Genomic DNA, 20598 nt, shown 5'->3' on the forward strand with positions numbered 1-20598 from the left:
AAGATACCATGCAAGATAGAAAGACTACAGAGTATCCTGTGCTTTTGTCTCATTTCCTTGTTATAAGTTATATAAATTCTTTCCTGGGGAAAACATGGATTAAGCCTTGCTGTATCATACCCTCTTAATGACGGCTTACCAATTCCATACGTTCAAAAAATAAGATAAAATCACGTGACAAATAGTTCAAATCTCTCTGAGTCTGATTAGGCAGGAATGACCAAAAGACCATAGCATATTTCACATCTCAATTTCTTCTTGTTGATTGTGAACAGACGGGAGCTATGCTATTTAAGGAAAAGTAGATTTTGGCATTTGGCCATTATCCAAAGCAAACTGAAAGAGGGGGCAGTATTCATCTGGCTCAGGAACAGAAGACAACTAAAAATAGGCACCCAGCCCAAAGCCAGCCAGGCTGTGAGTTGCTAGGCAAGAATGCTTTTTCCACAGCAGTCTGGGGTCCTCCATTCACAAGTTTTCCATTGGCTATAAATTTGTCTAAGATATTCATTTCATTGCTGTGTTTGATTAACATCCACCTCTATGGCCTCTCCATTTTATATTAATTTGAGATACAATTTAAGATGACTTACAAAACTGAAGCCAGCCTGGTTTTTCTCAACCTGTTGAGACTAAGTGTTATTCTCTTAGCTTTCAGAAGTTTCTGCCAAATGCTACTATTAATATTTCATTCTGAAAAGCAACCTTTTCCTCTAGCTACAAAAGTTACACTATAACCTTAAAGGTGTGGTCCTCTGAGTGTTACTGATATTAACATTAGATGCATTAATTGAGTTGCCATTTATTATTGAGCAATTGCTAGAATTGCTGTCTTTTTCTATAGACAGAGGAGTAGTTGAATATACAATATTAGTCTCTTAGAGCAAGGCCATATTTCTCTGTCTATGCTGCATTGACCATGATTTGAGACTCCCAGCCAGAGAAGTAAAACAACTCACTGAGAACTAGTGTATGTATAAGCATAGTGCTGGTAAATGAGACAGGTTATGGGAAGAACAAAAATGAACTAGAACTCCTGAAACTCACAACTGGCTATTATACCATTCTCAGCAGACCTCACTTCTTTATACATATTTGAAATGTTGTTGATAAAATTATACCTTAAAATTAAATAAACAGGCTGAATACAATGGCTTATGCCTGTAATCCCAGCACTCTGGGAAACCGAGGATTGCTTGAGTCGAGGAGTCCAAGACTAGTCCGGGCAACATATTGAGATCCCATCTCTGTTTTAATAAATTAAAAAAAATTAAAATGATATAAACAAACTACAAAAACATGATATAACATGGAAGAAACACACAAAATTAATAGTGAACAAAGGAGACCAGATACAAAAGAATACCGGGTGTATAATAGCATTTATGAAGTTCAGAACCACATAAAAGTAATCCATAGAAGTCTGATTGTCTTTGCAGAGAAAGGAGATGCTGGAAATTGGGATGACCATGAGGAAGCCTTCAGGGTTAGTAGTCATATTTTATTTCTTGACCCAAGCCGTAGTTACACAGATGTGTTCCATCCATGATGCTTCCTCAAAGTGTACACTTAAAATTTTTGCACTTTTCTGCAGACATGTTACGCTTTAATAAAAAAGGGGAAAAATCATACTCCATAACTAAAGGCACAATCTTGGGTGGCAATGTATTATTAACTATGTAGCTATTATCGGTTCTTCTTTATATATGAACTTGTGAACTACATGTCATGATTTATTTTGAAACACTGCATTGTACTTCTGTAAGTCCATTAAACCATATTTTATTCTTTTGCTAGCTCTTTCTAAGCAATTAACAACCTCTGTCTCTTGAACATGGGCAAAGTCTGACCTACAATTAAATGTGGACTGACTCACACGTTTCAAACCACATTAAGGCAATGCTCATTGATTTCCATAATCTCATTGCCCCTGAAGCTAAGCCTACTCGTTCTTATGTGTTCCAGTCATTGAGAACATTTATGTCAATTTGACCTAGTTCTTTATTTCATGGCATTTTTAAAGATTAGATAGCTCCAGTGAAAACCAGGTAAATTTCATATCCCAAGATGATTTAGCTCCATGTAGATTTCTTTTCTTCTTCTTCTTATTTTTTGAAACAGAGTCTTGCTCTGTTGCCCAGACAAGACTGGAGTACAATGGCATCATCTGGGCTCACTGCAAACTCTGCCTCCGGGGTTCAAACAATTCTCCTGCCTCAGCCTCCCAAGTAGCTGGGACTACAGGTGCGTGCCACCACACCCAGCTAATTTTTTGTATTTTTAGTAGAGAAAGGGTTTCAGCGTGTTAGCCAGAATGGTCTTGTTCTCCTGACCTCATGATTTGCCTGCCTTGGCCTCCCAAAGTTTTGGGATTACAGGCGTGAGTCACAGCGCCTGGTCCCATGTAGATTTCTTAACACAGTTCAGTTATCTGCTGGATACACTTCAGGATCTTATTCTTTTTTTTTTTTTTTTTGGAAACCTCCTTCTTTGTCTTGGACTTTTTAACATAACATACCGTATCTATATGCACTCTGAGCTCTTAAAACCTCAGGAAGTTTACCTGCAAAAGGTGGTCCCAACAACGCAGAGATGCCATTAGCACAGATGATGATGCCTTAGGAATTTGCTAAATGTTCAATGCCAACCAAGTCTTCAGCCACTACGTGCATTAGAGAGAAATAACTGCTAGAAAACCCTATCAGTGCACAGATGACCACCAGGCCAGCATAAGTGTGCATCAATGGCAGAATTAAAAATACTGAGGAGGCCGGCTGCGGTGGCTCACACCTGTAATCCCAGCACTTTGGGAAGACGAGGCAGGCAGATCACAAGATCAGAACAAGACCATCCTGGCTAACATGGTGAAACCCCGTCTCTACTAAACATACAAAAACAAAATTAGCTGGGTGAGGTGGTGGGCGCCTGTAGTCCCAGCTACTCAGGAGGCTGAGGTGGGAGAATGGCATGAACCCGGAGTCAGAGCTTACAGTGAGCTGAGATCGTGCCACTGCACGGCAGCCTGGGCGACAGCACGAGACTCCGTCCCCCACCCCCCCCAAAAAAAAATCAAAAACAACAAAACAAAACAAAAATACTGAGGACAAGACTGAAGTTGGCCAACAGGAAGACATTCCAAACACCGATGCATGGTAAGTCAGCTATGACGCCCAGGATCACTTTTCCAAAAATGTGAACTACTGCTAGAATTGACGTCAAAGGGAAAACGTCGTTTGCTCCAATAAGTTACACAAACTGACGATTTCTGGGACATGAATAAAGGAGATGACAAAGCTGCTGTATTCAAACGAAGCCCAGAAAATAAAGGCTACAAGCATTTGATTTGTAAACAGAGAGGCTGTCCCAAAATAGCCTGAGTACCAATCCTCAGAGCCCTTCTTGACTCTCATGGTGAGCCAGCTGACATTCTTCAGAACCGGAGAGAGCCCGTGATCCGGCCTGATTGGGGCAGTCCTGGGCTTGCAGGTCACAGAGGGTCTCCTCGTTCCCAGAGCCACCGTCCTTCTCTTCTGTTCTTCCCTGCTGTCCATTTGACATCACATATTCCGTGGAGTGCGTAGGCAGGATGCGCAGATCTTTCTCTCCTGGATCATATGGGTTTTTCCCAGGAGGGAGGGGCCTCATGAGGGTCCCACAAACACAGGTTTAAGGAAACCGCGCCTTGGATCAACATGGCATTCCTCCAGCCGTACTCTGCGCAGAAGTACTTCAGTAGCACAGTCATTAGGAACATACCGAATCCGGTCCCCTTAGTGCTGAGGCCCTGGGCGAGGGAGCGTCTCTTCTGGAAATACCTGCCCACAATGACCACCGCTGACAGATAGGCCATCCCGCTGCCCAGGCCAGCTGCTGCTCCAAAAGTAATGAAGAGATAATGCACGTTTGCAGCGTAGGCACTCAACACCCAGCCCAGGGAGTTGACGAGCCCTCCAATGATTGCAGTCCGGAGGCACTCACAGGTGTTAATGAACAAGCTGATGAAAGGGCGGCTCGAGGCTCGCTGGGCTGCGGACTCACTCGGCTCCACGCCCAGATCCTCAAACTTGCTTCTCTGCTTGGAGCCCCCTGAGCTGCTAGGTGTAGAGATTTGTTGCAATGTCGCCTATCATCCTGGAGATGCGGGTGCCTGCGGCTCAGTTCTCCACTGGGCTCGGTGCGCTGGGTGAGGGGCTCCCGTGCTCTTCTGCCGCTCGCCGCCAGGCCAGGTGAGAGTTTGGTGGAGCTGAAAGTTCGACGCCTCACTCCGGGTGGTTTTAAAAAGGGAGCATTTGGAGGTGCCCAAACCTAACCTGGGCTTCCTTCCAGTCGGAGCAATTTCCAATCTTCCTGCTCGTTCATTCCTATACCGGCTAATTCTGGTTTGGCAGGAGGAAAAAAAAGTGCAGTCACCTCACATGCACACTCTTGTTGCCAGTTGAAGTTTATTGATTTGGCTGAGGTTCCCCTAAGGCACTGCATATTTATCACCGGAGGAAAGGTCCTGAAACTGAATCCAGAATGCAGGTGAGACTAGCAGTAGCCTCCATTTCTCTGAGATGGGAGAGAAGGGATGAAACAGACCCTCACTGCAATATTTTTGGCCAAAGAGGACTCAATGTAACTCAGTGTCCCTTATTTTTTCTCTCTCTTTTAGAGACAAGGGTTTCACTGTGTTGCCAGGCTGGTCTTGAACACTTGGGCTCAAGTGATCCTCTGGCCTTGGCCTTCCAAAGTGCTGGGATCACAAGCTGAGCCACTGTGCCCGGCCAGTCCCTCATTCTTGGTCCCACTCTGGATTCCACCTCTCCCTGCTCTTTCTGCATGTTCATTACCTACCTTCATGGGCACCAGGCACAACTTTCATCTCAATGCCTCCCTACCTCATTCCCAGCAGGGAACACAACACAAGGCTTTACCTTGAACAATTTTCTGTATTATTGAAGTGAATGCATGAGTTGATGAAGCCTGTGCTGTTTTACCCCTCCTGAAGGTTTTGTAGTGGTTCTCTACTGCTGTTGTAATAAATTACCACAGTAACAGTGAGGAAAACCACACAAATTCACTATTTTACAGTGCTGGAGGTTGCAAGTTTAAAATGGGTCATACTGGGCTAAGATCATGGTGTTGGCACCTTCAAGGCTGTGTTCCTTCTTGTAGCTCTAGGAGAGAGCCACCAGTTTCTGCAGTCCACACACATTTCTCGGCTGGTGGCTCTTACTCCATCTTCAAAGCCAGCACTGCTGTGTCATTCTGTCTTCTTTCCATACTCACATTGCCGTGTCTCCTCTCCCAGGATATTATTCTTAAAACATCTATGTACTTCCCATTTATTATTTATTTACTTATTTTTGAGGCATTGTCTTACTGTGTTGCCCAGGCTGGAGTGCAGTAGTATGATCACAGCTCACTGCAACTCCTGCCTCCTGGGTTCAAGGGATCCTTCTACCTCAGCCTCCCAAGTAGCTGGGACCACAAGTGTACAGTAACACACCTGGCTAATTTTTGTATTTTTGGTAGAGAGAGGGTTCACCATGTTGGTCAGGCTGGTCTTGTACTCCTGACCTTGAATGATTTGTCTGCCTTGGCCTCCCAAAGTGCTGGGATTACAGGCATGAGCCACGGCGTCTGGCCCCATTTGTGATTTCAATTATATTAGACTGATTATTTACCTGACTTGAGATTATTTTAAAATAGAATTCATTTTGAATTCACTACCACTCAGGGTACTAGCAAATTCTTACTAAATCTTATGTCTGTTAATAGAAACATTTAATTTATAGTTAGGCACAGTTGGACGAGATCTAGTGTACTTTATAATTCTGTCTTCATATTAGGCACCTTGAGGTTGACTTAGGTGCCATACACACCAATTAACATTAACATTTGTTTTTCCTCATAGATTTACTTACCCAGTAACTATACCACTTCTATAAAGCTCAGTTTCCACCTATATATGCTGTGCAGGTATGTGATTAGATGTAATTCACATTAAAACCCATGGCTGGTTTCTGGCATGAGTGCTGAGTTTTCTTCATTTCTCCAGAAATCCTCATTAGTAGTTTCCAGATATGCTTTAAAGAGGAATGGGTTTTCTTTCCATGTCCTATATTTGTAGCCGGGGAAATTTGGGTCAATTAAGTCACAATGACAGCCATGATCATGGTAGCTTATCACTATAAGGAATAGGATTCGGGATCCGTACCAGAAAAGTTAACTTTTTGTCAAGTAAAATTTCTTAGTATCAAGTAATTTGGAGGCATAAAATTATATTTTTCTTGGGCTCTAAAGCATTATCTCTTTTTGTATAATTAAGCTGTTACATGTCTTCTGTATGGTGAAAGGAAATTTTCATTTTTACTTAATATTTTTGATGAATCAAAAGTCATGAGTCCTTGATTTAGTTTAATCAATAAGAAATTTTATGTGTTTGATTATTGTTTTTTCTGAAAGTTTTGTTTCAATTTCTATGAGGGTTTTCTTTTTTTTTTTGTATAAATGTACTAAATAAGTAAGCTTCACTTTTACTTTCTCCACTTGGGCTTCAACAAAGAAATGTTTGAGTCTTATAGAGTAGTACCTCCATGGTTATGACAAAATATACCTGGAGTTGGGGGGGAATTATAGATCAAATTTATTTCCTTCACTTAATTTTTTTATATTCCTTGGTCGTATCTGGTAGGAGGCAAGTGACTACAGAGATAGCATCATATAGGAAGGATCTGTAAGACAGGCCACCAAAGAAAGGTTCTATTAATAGACTCAAACCTGCTAACATTTTAGAGTGGGGAGAATTTTAATCCATTCCATAGTCCCATTACATCCATTGCTTGAAGGTGAGAACAAATAAAAGTTTCATTTTATATATATTCATATTATGAACCCATTCATAGACAATAGTAGTTGTGAAGTTTATTTCCTAAGCACATATATTGGGATCAGAGATTCTGTGGATTTGAACAACATTCTGCACAAGACTACACATTGTTGATACTGCCTTGCTGCCTTAACTAGAAAAGTGTTCCTATAACCTGAATGAGAATAATATATATGTACACATTTATTTTTATGTGGAAGGCCTAATATGTCCCAACAATGGACATGCAAGTATTGTTATATGTATGAAAAGATAATCTCACTCATAATGAGAGAAATGTATTACAGCCAATCTGAGATCCTATTTTTTAATATATAAGACTAGTGATATCAAAACTTTTAATAACATTATGTTAAAGATGGAGGGAATACAAATTCTTACAACTTCCATGGAATGTAATTTGGCAATGGTTATCAAAATGACAGTGCATTTGTACTACGGCCCACATTTCCCTTTCTAGGAATTTATTTTACAGATGTACTTGCACTATGTAAAATGATGTATATAGAAGAATATTCATTGAAGCATTATAACTGTAATAACAAAAGACCAGGCCAGGTGCAGTGGCTCATGCCTGTAATCCCAACATTTTGGGAGGCCGAGGCCAGTGGATCACCTGAGGCCAAGAGTTTGAGACTAGCCTGGCTGACATGGTGAAACCCTGTCTCTACTGAAAATACCAAAACTAGCCAAGCGTGGTGGCAGGCGCCTGTAATCCCAGCTCCTCAGGGGGCTGAGGCAGGAGAATCACTTGAACCCAGAAGGCGGAGATTGCGGCCAGCTGAGACTGCACCATTGCACTCCTACCTGGGGCACAAGAACGAGACTTTGTTTCAAAACAAACAAACAAACAAAAAGAAAACAAAAGCAACTTAAATATCAATCAATATGAAAGAAATTAAATATAGAAAAGTACATTCATACAGTAGCACCATGAGCAGTCATTTAAAAATAATAGAGATACTTTTTATGTATTGAATTGGAATGTTTTTTAAGATACATATGTTGTCAAAGCAAGGTGCTGAACGGTGTGTGTGATATACTACTATTTATGCAAAAAAGGTAAGAATAATGAGTGTTTGCTTATATAACACAAGTATAGTGTTAAGCATAACAGATCTCTGGTAGAATACGTGAGAAACTGATAAGGGTGGTATCCCTGAAGAAAAGTAAATCAGTGACTGGGGAACAAACAGGGATAGAAGGATGCATTTTCATTATCTGTTCTTTTATTTGTTTTGAATTTTAAAACGTATGAATAAATTACCCACTCAAAAATTAAACACAGGAAAATAAAGACAAGAATTTATTTTCCTGATCAGTGATCTCATTCTGTTAAGATTTAAAATATCATCCTCATATTAGACACTATTTCAGATCCAGAACAATTGCAGTTGGCACAAACTCATTTAGCTTCCAACCGTCCACAGTGAATATGCAGGAACTGTCTTCATATTCAACTAGTTGGTGATTTAAGAGCTAGTAAGTTGGATGGATTACCCAGTTCCTCTCACTCGCAAACCCCATCTGTGATTTCAATCCCTTCTTCTCAGTCATGGTACAGTTTCCTATTTATAATTGTGGTGAGGTGGGGATAATTCCAGAAGTTTCTGTTTCGTGTCCTATTATCAACCCTGCTTGGTATCTGCATTTCAAATTCAAGCCACAGCTCCTCCTTTCTGCCATGTTACTCTAAATACACACTACAGCGGAGGTAAGTTTACCCCAGGGGATACCTTTAGTCCTCTAACAACAAAAAATATATCACAATTCATAAACCGGATCCTTGCTTGTCCAACTCTGTTGCTGGTCCAAGAAGCCCCCCTTATGACCACGGAATTAGTGTTTCCTCTGAACCTACATCTGAAAGCCCCTAAGATGATTATATTTATATATTTTCCCCAAAATACCAGGGCTCAGGCATAGGACCATCTTTCTGGAAAGACTATGGAGAGAATATACATATTTATTCTTCTTTTTAGACTGGGCTATTTATCCTTTCCCTTAGACCAATGAGTCCAGAGAGGATAAATTGAAATTAGTTTTCCTTAGCATTACCCCTTAAAGTTGTAAAGGAGTACTAATACGTCAATTATTAAACCATTTTTCTCTTTGCTAGTTATACATACATGTGGTATAGAAGAATACATAATGTGAAGCTTTAATTCAGGCTCATGAAGCACATTCGTAACCCATACCAGGTACATAAGAATTCTGTGGATTTTCCCTTTATTTTAATATAGATATAATGCTTTCAAATTCTGCCCACTTAAAACCTTCCATAGACTTATTCCAATGGAACGAGAAGGAAGTATCCTATTCTTGCCTGACTGATTCCTTTAGCCAACATTATTTGTAAATCTCTGTCAGGAGCTAGTTCACAAAGCACAGTGCATTTTTTTCATGCACTGCTACTCCACGTCTGAGCTTTGCCTGTGTGTCGGCTGCTCAGTGGGTGGGTGGGGCAGGTCAGCTTGGATATTGCTATTCTTTTTATTTTATTTTTTAACTTAAAGTTCTGGGATACATGTGCAGAATGTGCAGGTTTGTTACATAGGTAAACATGTGTCACGATGGTTTGCTGCACCTATCAACCTGTCATCTAGGTTTTAAGCCCCGCATGCATTAGGTTTTTGTCCTACTGCTCTCCCTCCCCTTGCCCCCCACCCCCAGACAGGCCCTAGTGTGTGATGTTCCCCTTCCTCTGTCCATGTGTTCTCACTGTTCAACTCCCACTTATGGGTGAGAATACGCAGTGTTTGGTTTTCTGTTCCCGTGTTAGTTTGCTGAGAATGATGGTTTCCAGCTTCATCGGATATTGCTGTTCTTAATGCATGCAGTTGGCCCCTTGTTCTCAGAGACAAATGCATTTTCAAGTTTCCACTGTTTTTTTATTTTTCCTTATTAAACTCAGCTACTGGAGTTACAATTTCCTGTCTACTTGAATTGTTTTACTTATATCAGAGTACTGTTTAGAAACCTTCCCTATTATCTTGTTGTTGGCCCTATCATTGAAGTTAATAATCCTGCAACCTCAAAAACATCTTTCGCCTATGTGGACAGAGGGAGGAGAGGAACCTAGAGGAGATCTGCTTAGCTGTCCATGCATTCCCTTGGCCTCTCTATCACAGCACTCCTTTAAGGTAACTGCTGCCATTTAGTCATATTCCTTCACTGTCCATGAGTCTTTTTTCTCACTAAGTTTTCTGCTTACACCTTAGTGTTTATACTGTTTGTCCTTGACTATGGCTTGCTTTCCTGTTCAGTTTCAGCAAGTTTGACCTTGGCCATAATTAAACGGAAGACAAGTACACAGAAGGATGTGTCCTGTTCCTACCAGTCTCAGAGGCATAAGCTGTGGTAGGAAATACAGACATAAATTCTGAAAATCCATAAAGTTTTCAGTAGAATCATGTCAGTTCTCTTTTTCTCTTTCTCTTTGTCACAGGCTGGAATGCTGTGGAATGGTCATGGCTCACTGCAGTCTTAACCTCCCAGACTCAAGTGATCCTCCCCCGTCAGCCTCCTGAATAGTGAGTAGCTGAGATCACAGGTGCATGCCATCATATCCTGCTAATTTTGTTGCTGTCGTTGAGACAGGGGTCTTACAATTTTGCCTAAGCTGGTCTCAAACTCCTGGGCTCAAGTGATCCTCCTGGCTTGGCCTCCCAAAGTGCTGGGATTACAGGCATGAGCCACTGTACCCAGCCAATCATTTACAGTTTGTTTCTTTCCCCAAATATTAGATTGAGGTCCCTGAGTTTGGGAATATTTTGAAATATATCTTTATTCCTAGCATCTAGCCCAGTGCTTGACACAGCAGGGACTTAGTAAATGTTTACAGAAGAATGAATTTGTTTCCTCTATTCTTTCTATTCATGTACTTGTTAGGCCAGCATGATTTCTCTTCAGAAATCAGGTTGTCTTAGGTTAGAAAGTGTAATGTGTACAGTGGCCCAGCCTCTGAAATGACTCATTGGCTGTAATTTCCATAGTTTCCTGTGGGACTCTTCTCATGTTCAAGGTCTCATTGGTAAACTGTCATCCTCCAGCATCATTGTACTCATAAAAAAGGCTTTTCCATTTTGGCTAACAGTTCAACAATTCCATCCTTGGGTTAATTTAAAAATTTCTGTAACTACCACCTGGTCTCACAGATCTAATACATTTAGTTAGCTTATAATTTTCAGAATGCCTGAACATTTGCCAGTGTTTGCTCAAGTACATTCAACCTGTACACTTCAAAAGCCAATTTGGGAGTGTGAAAACTTTTAATAAGTTTCTCTTTAAAAATGTTGACAGATAATTTATTTGTTCTCTCTGCTATCTGTTCTTTTTCTTTAATATGCCCTGTGTATCATGATCATCAAAGTGATTGCTCTCTGTATTTAAAGAAATACTCTTCACATTAGGAACAAAGGCCTTGTAATCTTCATCTTTATATGCCACACCTGCTATTTTCTTTTTCTTTTTCTTTTTTTTTTTCGAGACAGAGTCTTGCTGTATTGCCCAGGCTGGAGTGCAGTGGCATAATCTGACTCACTGTAACCTCCCCGTCCTGGGCTCAAGCAATCGTCCCACCTTAGCCTCCCGAGTACCTGGGACTACAGAGGAGTGCCACTATACCTGGTAAATTTTGTATTTTTGTAGAGATAGTGTTTTGCCATGTGGCCTAGGCTGGTCTTGAACTTCTAGGCTCAAGTGATCCACCTGCCTCAGCCTCCTAAAGTTCTGGGATTATAGGTATGAGCCCCTGTGCCCAGGCTACCTGCTACATTCTAATGTGCTAAAATTCTTTTTACTTTGTCTGTATTGATACTTTTTGAAAAAATAAAAGGGAATCTATTCAGGATAGTTCCTTTTAATTTTCCAGCTAAGGATGCCAGGTTTTTCTTGTTTAAATATCTAATAATCTTGATAGTATATTTAATCTCAAGGTTTTAATCAGCTATCTTGAGGAACTTTCTAGAATCTGTGTAGATTAATGGATTTTATATAGTTCCCATAAAAATATCCAAACTTTATTTCCTCATTCATTAAAAAATGCCTACTTACAGAAAAATATATTAATATAGTATAATGGATTTCAGCAAGACTTGTGACAAGATGTTTGATGGTATAAATACACTCAAATACAGCAGCATTGAGATAGGTGATTATATAAGTGAATAAGTTTGAGGAGTTGGAAAAAAAAATCCCTAAGTGCTTTGAACATAGCACACATGAAATAATTGAAGGATTGAGTCATCCTTAAGGAAGACATCCGGAGTCAGGACATAGGGCTCTGCAACTGTACTAATCAAACAAGAGTTTGGGTAACTAATGTAATCTTGGGTCTCGCAAATGGTAACATAAAAATAAAAAGAATCAGACCATGTTCTTATCATATCTGTAGAGTACCCTTCCTTCTGGATGCCAGCACATATTTTTTCTAATTTAAGAAAGACACTGTCAAAGCATAGTATGTTAGGGTACACATTACTAAATGACAACTACTTTGAAAACAAGGTGAAGTGGCCAAAGTGAGAACATGGACAATAACTTCAAATATTTGTGTGATATTACATGACATAGGGATTTATCTAACTTACCTCTGGAAAAAATACGTAGGGTCAATAATTAGAATTTAAGAGGCTGCCAGGTTCAGTTCCATATAAAAAGTGTTTTAAAGAGTATTCCAACAAAATAGTGATTTAGCTTTGTGAGATAGTAAGCTCCCTGCCATTAAAGCAGACACTGAATAAAGCTTGTCAGAAATTCCATCCAGTTGGAAGTTAAAATAAATTCATCATTTTCCCCTCCAAATTAAAGATAGCATGATTTTGATGCTTCCTTTTTGATGTATTCCATTTTCCACTACTAAGGAGGTAAGGCTGATGTGAAGTACTGCACTCACTTTCAAAATTCATTCACAGGAACTCCCCACACTTACCTGACACAGCAATACCAATCACAGAAATGGCTGGGAGCTAATACTCCCTGGACTCTTGTCTTTAGAGGAAATGTTAATGAACATAGCACATCCACAAGGACCTGAACCTGAACCTGAACCTGTGAGAAGGCTGCTGGTTGCCTTCTTTCTTAATCAGCAGATGCAAATATCTATTGCTGGAGGGCCATGTTTTACAACTGATATTTCTAGGGAAGCTGAGGCAGGCACTTCTGGTTTGCTGACCCACCTCTATTTCAACACTCTGCTCCCCGACAGCCCTCTGGGTTGTCATGAAATAGAAGCAGAGTCCTGCGCTAAGGTTCCGGGGAAAGCCTTTGCTTTCCTGATGCAGGCATTGCCACTTCCTCCTTCTAAAGGACTTAGTCATGAAAGCTGATGATGGAGCTGCAGCGGCTAATGTACAGCCAGGCATGAGCAAAAGCCCCTGGGGAACTGAAAGACATCGGCACTGACAACAACTGCCTTGCAAACACTCAGCGCCCGTTTGTTTAATCATCTCTGCTCAGACATTTCTGTTGCCAGCAGCTGAAAACTTTTCTGACAGACAGTGATCCTTCATGATTTTCCCCCTTGGGAATGTAATATTTCTAGTCATATGACTGCTTAAGCATCTTGTACAACTAGTTCCTTAAAGCCATCCTGATTTGTAACTGAGAGGTCTGAGGAACATACTGAATGTTTATGGGAATCATAGAATCTTAGTGGTCGGAAAGAATCTTCAGAGTTCATCAATTTTTTAAAAAAATCTCAGAAGTATGGTAATTGTCTTCTATTAAGAACCCAAATAAATGTTGTCTTAGTCCATTTGGGCTATTATGGCAGAAAAACACAATCTGGGTAGCTTATAAACTACAGAAACTTATTTCTCATCCTTCTGGAGGCTGGGAAGTCCATGATGATCAAGACAACAGAAAATTCAGTGTTTGTAAAGGACCAATTTTTGGTTTATAGACATAGACTCTGTCCTTACATGGTGTAAGAAGAAAGTGAGCTCTCCTAGGCTCCTTTGTAAGGGCACTAACCACACTCATGAGGCCCCTGCCTTCATGACCTAATCTCCTCTAAAGACTCATCTCCCAACACCAGCACCTTGAGGCTTAGAATTTCAACCTGTGAATTTTGGGGGCACACAAACTTTCAGACTGTAGCAAATAGTCATTTATTTATTCATACAGTAATTCAAAAAATATTGGTTGAGTGGCTACTAGATTGAATGCCTTCACTAAAGGATCTCAACACCATATCAAGGTAGCCTTTGAATAGCTCTGATTGATAAAAATTCTTTTATGAGCCAAAATATTTTGATTTTATATGGAATATCTTTTTTAAAAATTATATATTGGTTTTATAGAGTGTATAATTTCTGAAATAGTTATTACTATATATATATATATATATATATTTTTTTTTTTTTTTTTTTTTTTGAGACGGAGTTTTGCTCTTGTTGCCCAGGATGGAGTGCAATGGCGAGATCTTGGCTCACTGCAACCTCCACCTCCCAGGTTCAAGTGATTCTCCTGCCTTAGCCTCCTGAGTAGCTAAGACTACAGGCATGTGCCACCATGCCCAGCTAATTTTGTATTTTTTTTCTTTGTCAATTGTGTTTATTTTATTTATTTATTTATTTATTTTTATTATACTTTAAGTTCTAGGGTACATGTGCATAACGTGCAGGTTTGTTACATATGTAGACTTGTGCCATGTTGATGTGCTGCACCCATCAACTCGTCAGCACCCATCAATTCATCATTTATATCATGTATAACTCCTCAATGCAATCCCTCCCCCCACCCCCATGATAGGCCCCAGTGTGTGATGTTCCCCTTCCCGAGTCCAAGTGATCTCATTGTTCAGTTCCCACCTATGAGTGAGAACATGCGGTGTTTGGTTTTCTGTTCTTGTGATAGTTTGCTAAGAATGATGGTTTCCAGCTGCATCCATGTCCCTATAAAGGATGCAAACTCATCCTTTTTTATGGCTGAATAGTATTCCATGGTGTATATATGCCACATTTTCTTAATCCAGTCTGTCACAGATGGACATTTGGGTTGATTCCAAGTCTTTGCTATTGTGAATAGTGCTGCAATAAACATATGTGTGCATGTGTCTTTGTAGTAGAATAATTTATAATCCTTTGGGTATATACCCAGTAGTGGGATGGCTGGGTCATATGGTACATCTAGTTCTAGATCCTTAATTTTGTATTTTTAGTAGAGATGGGGTTTCTCCACGTTGGTCAAACTGTTCTCTAACTCCCGACCTCAGGTAATCTGCCCACCTCAGCCTCCCAAAGTATTGGGAGTTATTACTATAAGTTACAGAAAAACACAACTTGTTACATTGGAAACAGTTCATAGAGTTTGTTGGCACTGTCTCTTACTAGTTGTGAGAATTTGGGCAAGTTATTTGGACTGGCGTTTCTCTGTTTGCTCCTCCGAACTCCCTCACCCTCTCTGTCCACTCTTCGTACTAAATTTTCATTATGCATCAACTGGACTCCCTTGCCTGCTGTCATTGGGGAGCACTGGTTAGTGGAGGCATCTGCAGGAGATTGGAGGATGGGAGGAGAGGGAGAAGAGGGGTGAGGGTATTTGCTCTTGCAGTAGACTTTCTTATTCTCTGTTGGTTCTGTCAGTGGGTGCATCCTTCTGCAGCCTTCCTTAAGATGTCGTTTCTTCTCTCAAACTTTCCTGTGGCTGTAGTAACATATATCTCTCCCCTTTCTCCTTTGGGCCTAGATGTGGTAGTGGCTCCCTGTGGTTGTACATTGTGGTTGACATTATTGTATTTTCTTTTCATGTTGCACTTCCCCAATAAGTTTCCTTTTTCCTAATTTTTATCCTTAAATATTGCTCCTTTTGAATATATCATCTGTTTCTTGTTGGGTCCCCAGTTGCTGCATTATTAAGTCTCTGTGCCTCAGTTTACTCATGTACATGAGGATACTAATAGCCACATCAAAGAGATCCTGTGAATCATTAAATGAGATTAGCCCTGAAATACGGCACAATGTCTGGCACATAGTAAGTGTTCCATAAATATAGGACTATATAAATATTAATCAGCATGGTAAAGAGTAAGTCAAGAGCATTCTTGCCATTTGTACATACTGGCAGAAACTATTTAAATATAAATACAGCCTAACACGTAGGAGTAGAGAGAACATACAGTAATATTAATGGCTGCGAGTGTAAGAAGAAGCATTGCTTCTCTTAAGATTCTCACTCTCCCCTATCAAGTCCATCTATCATTTTCTCCCTGGGTGTCTGCTCATTCAAGGGTGAGTAATAGGTAATGCTTCACTAGCTAAAAGCCGTGCCACCTTCATTCATTTTATCACCAATTACCTGACTAAATGCAATTTAAAACACATAGCACTACCATTATATATATATATATATATATATATATATATGCCTTTTCCTGATTTTTGAAAAGCCGAATGAAATGTTTATTTGTTTGTACACATTTTAACATGAAGAAAATCCTATGCACATTCTTGCCAATGTGTAAATTCTTCCCTTAGCATTTGCACATACATCTCTGTATCACTTATGAAATTGTTTCATAGTTAGTTGCTTTCCTATTGCTCTTCTCTGTGTAACTTTTAAACCCACATCACCTTGTAGATTGCCTTTCACACAGTAAGCACTCAATAAATGCTTGCTGCAAGAATGGCACATATAATAAGTCAGTAAGAACTCTTGGTTTTATTTAGGATCCAAAGTAAGACACAGATGGCTCGGCAGATGGCATGTGAGGTCATGCAGTGCCCTCCCAGGGAGCCTGAAATTATTCACCAACAGCCATTGCGTCACCACTGTGACCAGCTTGAGAACTCCTGTGAATCTGAGCAGACACATTAGCTAGCAATAGAATGATTAATAAGGGAGAATTCTACATTGGAGTCCCTGTTGAGAAAAGACAATATACAGAACTGAGAGAAATAATGGCCTGAGGACACCAGCATAGGTCAATGACAGACATATCTTAAGTTGAACCATGATCAGGGTCAAGTACACAAGAAATGATGTAGCATTTTTTTCCTCTTAACTGAGATCTTTTGGAGTTAGATGTTGAACATGTTAAAGGAATGGACAAACAAGAGAAGGTAGTTATGATGGATTTAAAGTCATGGTTGAAAACATACCAGCAAATAAATCCAAGGTCTAATGGGAATTGCTTCACTGAGATCATATTGATTTATATTTACTGCAGTCATTATTCAAAAGATATGCAGCAACTCAAGCGATGTAGCCACTTCATACTTCCTGACTGATTTGTCATGGTGCAAAGGAAATACATTTGTAGTTTTAACCTTCCAAACCTTTATTTCTGATGCAAAGAAAACCTCAATATCGAACGAACGCTTTACAGTGCATGGAACATGACATATTTCTTTGTGTTGGGCTGCTGTATCATTGCCTAAAATGCCCTCCTCTTCTCTTTGTCTATCTAAATCCTGAATGAGAAGTCTTCCATGGCTACACTAAAACTAGCATAATTGCTCCTTCTGTGTATTTTTGTGAAAATACCTTTGCACAATAGATTTTGTCAGTAGCCTGAGTAAATGACATCATCTGGAAACTCACATATAGCTAGCTAAAATTGTTTTGATATAGTCTAGTCAATATGTGGTTTCTCTAGTCTTTCATTATTTTTTTCCTAGTATTCATGACAGTAGTGGAGGTGCCAAGAGGTTCCTTGGCTCTATTTTACTCTCCCCATTCCCAGTATGAGGCATATACCTTCTGGTGGTTGCTTTGGTGTGCTGTACAGAACATGACATGAAGAACTTACTCACCTAGTTTTTTGAGTAATGGCAGGCAGCATCAGCTGTCAACCTCATTTGGAGGTGGTCTCAGCTAAAGAGAGCACCCTTAGCAAATTTGGTGGGGAGATAGTTTTTCTACCCATCTGAGGCTGCTGTGAAGGGTTATTATTTCTTTGGGACTTCCCTTGGAGTTGGCTGAGGCTTTAGGTGTGGCTTCAGTGTTGCTCCACTTTTTCCTCTGCCCAATCTGCTTTCTTTCTACAGGTACTGACTCCAAGAGCACTCCCTAAACCTCCTGAAGGCAAATTTCTGTCTGAGAATCTGCTTCTCAGGGAGTCCAATTCATGAGAGGTGGTGGCAGTAGTGGACCAAGAGAGCACACACACGGATAGCATTTGGAGCCAGATCACAAAGCTGCCTGACAGGCAGTAAGGACCCCATTACTGGTAGTAGGGACGGCACAGAGAGCCCCGGCATAAGATAACAAACAGTATAAACTGCAGAGAACAGGGATGACAGATAGAAGGAAATGCACTGGATGGTATGATGTTTCCAGTGTTTGAGCAATATGGGAAAAACAGTAACTGTAAGGAGGATAGAGTTGGGTGGCTCTTGTTAAGCTTGATTGATGCTCTGGAAAAATACCACAAAAAGATGAATTATAGCCTTCGTTCAAAAGCTAAGCTTGAAAGCCAGAGGGCCTCCTTTGTAGCATAAAAGAGACTAATCTCCTGCAGCAGGAGGGGAGAGAAACTGAGGGCCAGGCCCAGGATCAAAGAATAGTTGAACCCCACAAAATGTCTAAATCCTAACATGGCAGGTCTGCTATGCCAAGATGAGGGCTCTGATTGAAATAAACTGGGAACTTGACCCTAAAAATCTTGATTCCCTAGATCCTCTTGAGTCCTCTGAACTTTCAAAAAGGCTTACTTTTCCTAACTTTTCTAACGTTTCCTAACTATTAACCACTTTCCTAACTTTTCCTATGTAGGTACCTCCCTTGATTTGAGAATGATGCGGAGGCCTCACCCTCCCAAGACAATATATGTTCACTCATTTCCCTGGGATCTACCCTCAACTCCCTTCTCTCCACCAGCACAACAACTAGGGCTGAGTTATAACCTCATCTAGTAATATGCTGGGCTTGACAAGTAAGGAACGATCCTGCTATCGTGTGCCTGGAGGAGTTGGGAGGTTCCTATGGTCTTGGATCTGGGAGGTGCTTGATCAGGTTGGGCATGACATGATGGTTGGATAGAGGAGAATATATTTAAATCTCGCTTAGGATGTGTGACTTAACACCCTGAGAAAGACTCGGGGAGATGGTGAGGATAAGCAGAAAGTGATAGATGACACATAGGGAAGAAATGCCAGAATTTCCTTGACATACAGTGTAGGAAGAGATGAAAAGGCTCAGAGATGTGAACATGGTAGGATGAATGCCCTATGAATATATTATGCAAGGCTAGAAGTTCCATCAGGTGATTATGTGCCATAGAAAAGCCCAGAGGATACATCCCTCACCAAAGTGATGGAGAATGTACTGGGCAAGTGATATCAACATCAGTACAGCATTCAAGGTGGCCATCCTCAGTAGGCTAGGGCTAATGGCGAGACTTGCCAGTAAAAAACTGGCTCGCTATTGCAGTGGGGATGCAAAGACCCGTGAGACAACAGAGTCCATTGGCAGCACTTAATATAAAGTCAGGTAGACACATTTTAATGAATGGCAAATTTGGAAAGGGGACAAGGTGTGGCCTGACTCTCAGAGAGTTATGAAAATAGTTGACAGGACTTGGTGTCCTTAGTCAACTGGTAACTAGTAAAAGTACTACTAAAACCGTGTAATTTAAAGGCATCACAAATGAATGATTGGGCAGTTGAGGGCAGTTGCCCTCCACAAAAGTTACAATCTCATGCATAGATCTGAGGTAGTGTTAGACCTGGGATCTACTGACTGAATGAAAGGCCTGACTCCAGGAAGAAGGACCTTGAAACACCATAGCAAGTGCACGTGTTGTGATTCCCACAGGTTTTCCCTTGTCCATAGCTTTAAACCACCAAGTTTTGGAATGGATGGTTATACTGCAATTGTTATCAGATACAGCTACTCTGATCATTTTGTGCCTGAGCCCACCAAGCAAACACTGGGGCAACTGGTGAAGGATCCAGAGTGATTCAACTTTCTCCTAATTATGAAACACCTTTTCCAGAGTGGAGGCTTTTGGTGAGAACTCATGTGATACATACCCATCTTCATAGGCTGGATGTACTTATAACTTTTTCCCAAACTTTGTCAGAAATCCTCTCTCTTTCCCTACTCCCATCCCCCAAATTCCTGACCATCAAGTCAAACCATTAGATCTTCACAGATTGGTATAGATCTTGATTTTAGGCTACCTCTTTAGAGGCAAAGAGGACAGTGACATCTACTGTCCAAGGTTTTGTCTACTGATTAGACTTTCTTTATCCACTACTTTTTAAGTCAGAGGATGTGACTCAGGAGCAGTCCACTTCCAACTGACAGTAGCATGCTGAGCAGGGTCATTCATGAACCACATAGCTATGGGTGGAGGAGGAGATGATGTGCCAGGACTATGGACATGGGTCCATGCCTTGAGACAAGGATTTGAGGTTTGAGTGTCTCATCTGCCCTTTCAGCTGACAAGTGCTATTAAAAGCCCTCACCTTGTCTTGTCCTGAAGCCATTCAATACCTTATTTGGCCTTGCTGATATGAAGCCCCAAAATATTGCCTTTGGTGTGTAGCTCATTCATTCCAAGGGAACTTGGATGGTAATTTCATTAGCTGTTTTGTCATGGTAGGCCATGGGCTACCAATTTCCTATTCTTTAGATGCTCCCTGTCCCTCAGATTTCCTGAAGGTTCTGTGCTACAGCCACTCCTAGCACCATTTTCTATAAAGTCAGAGTTTTTCCCTACCAGCAACCGAAGCTGACTTTGGCTGAATTAAGCTGAAAAATAATGTATTGAACAA

At 40.6% G+C, this 20598-nt stretch overlaps 1 pseudogene; it reads right to left on the bottom strand.

Annotated features, from left to right (window-relative positions):
- Nucleotides 1–2453: 2453 nt before the first annotated feature.
- LOC105504441 lies at nt 2454–13323 on the bottom strand (annotated as a pseudogene).
- Nucleotides 13324–20598: the final 7275 nt, after the last annotated feature.

The sequence above is a fragment of the Colobus angolensis genome, unplaced genomic scaffold (assembly GCF_000951035.1).
Source record: "Colobus angolensis palliatus isolate OR3802 unplaced genomic scaffold, Cang.pa_1.0 Scaffold121, whole genome shotgun sequence".
NCBI classification, from domain to species: Eukaryota; Metazoa; Chordata; class Mammalia; order Primates; family Cercopithecidae; genus Colobus; species Colobus angolensis.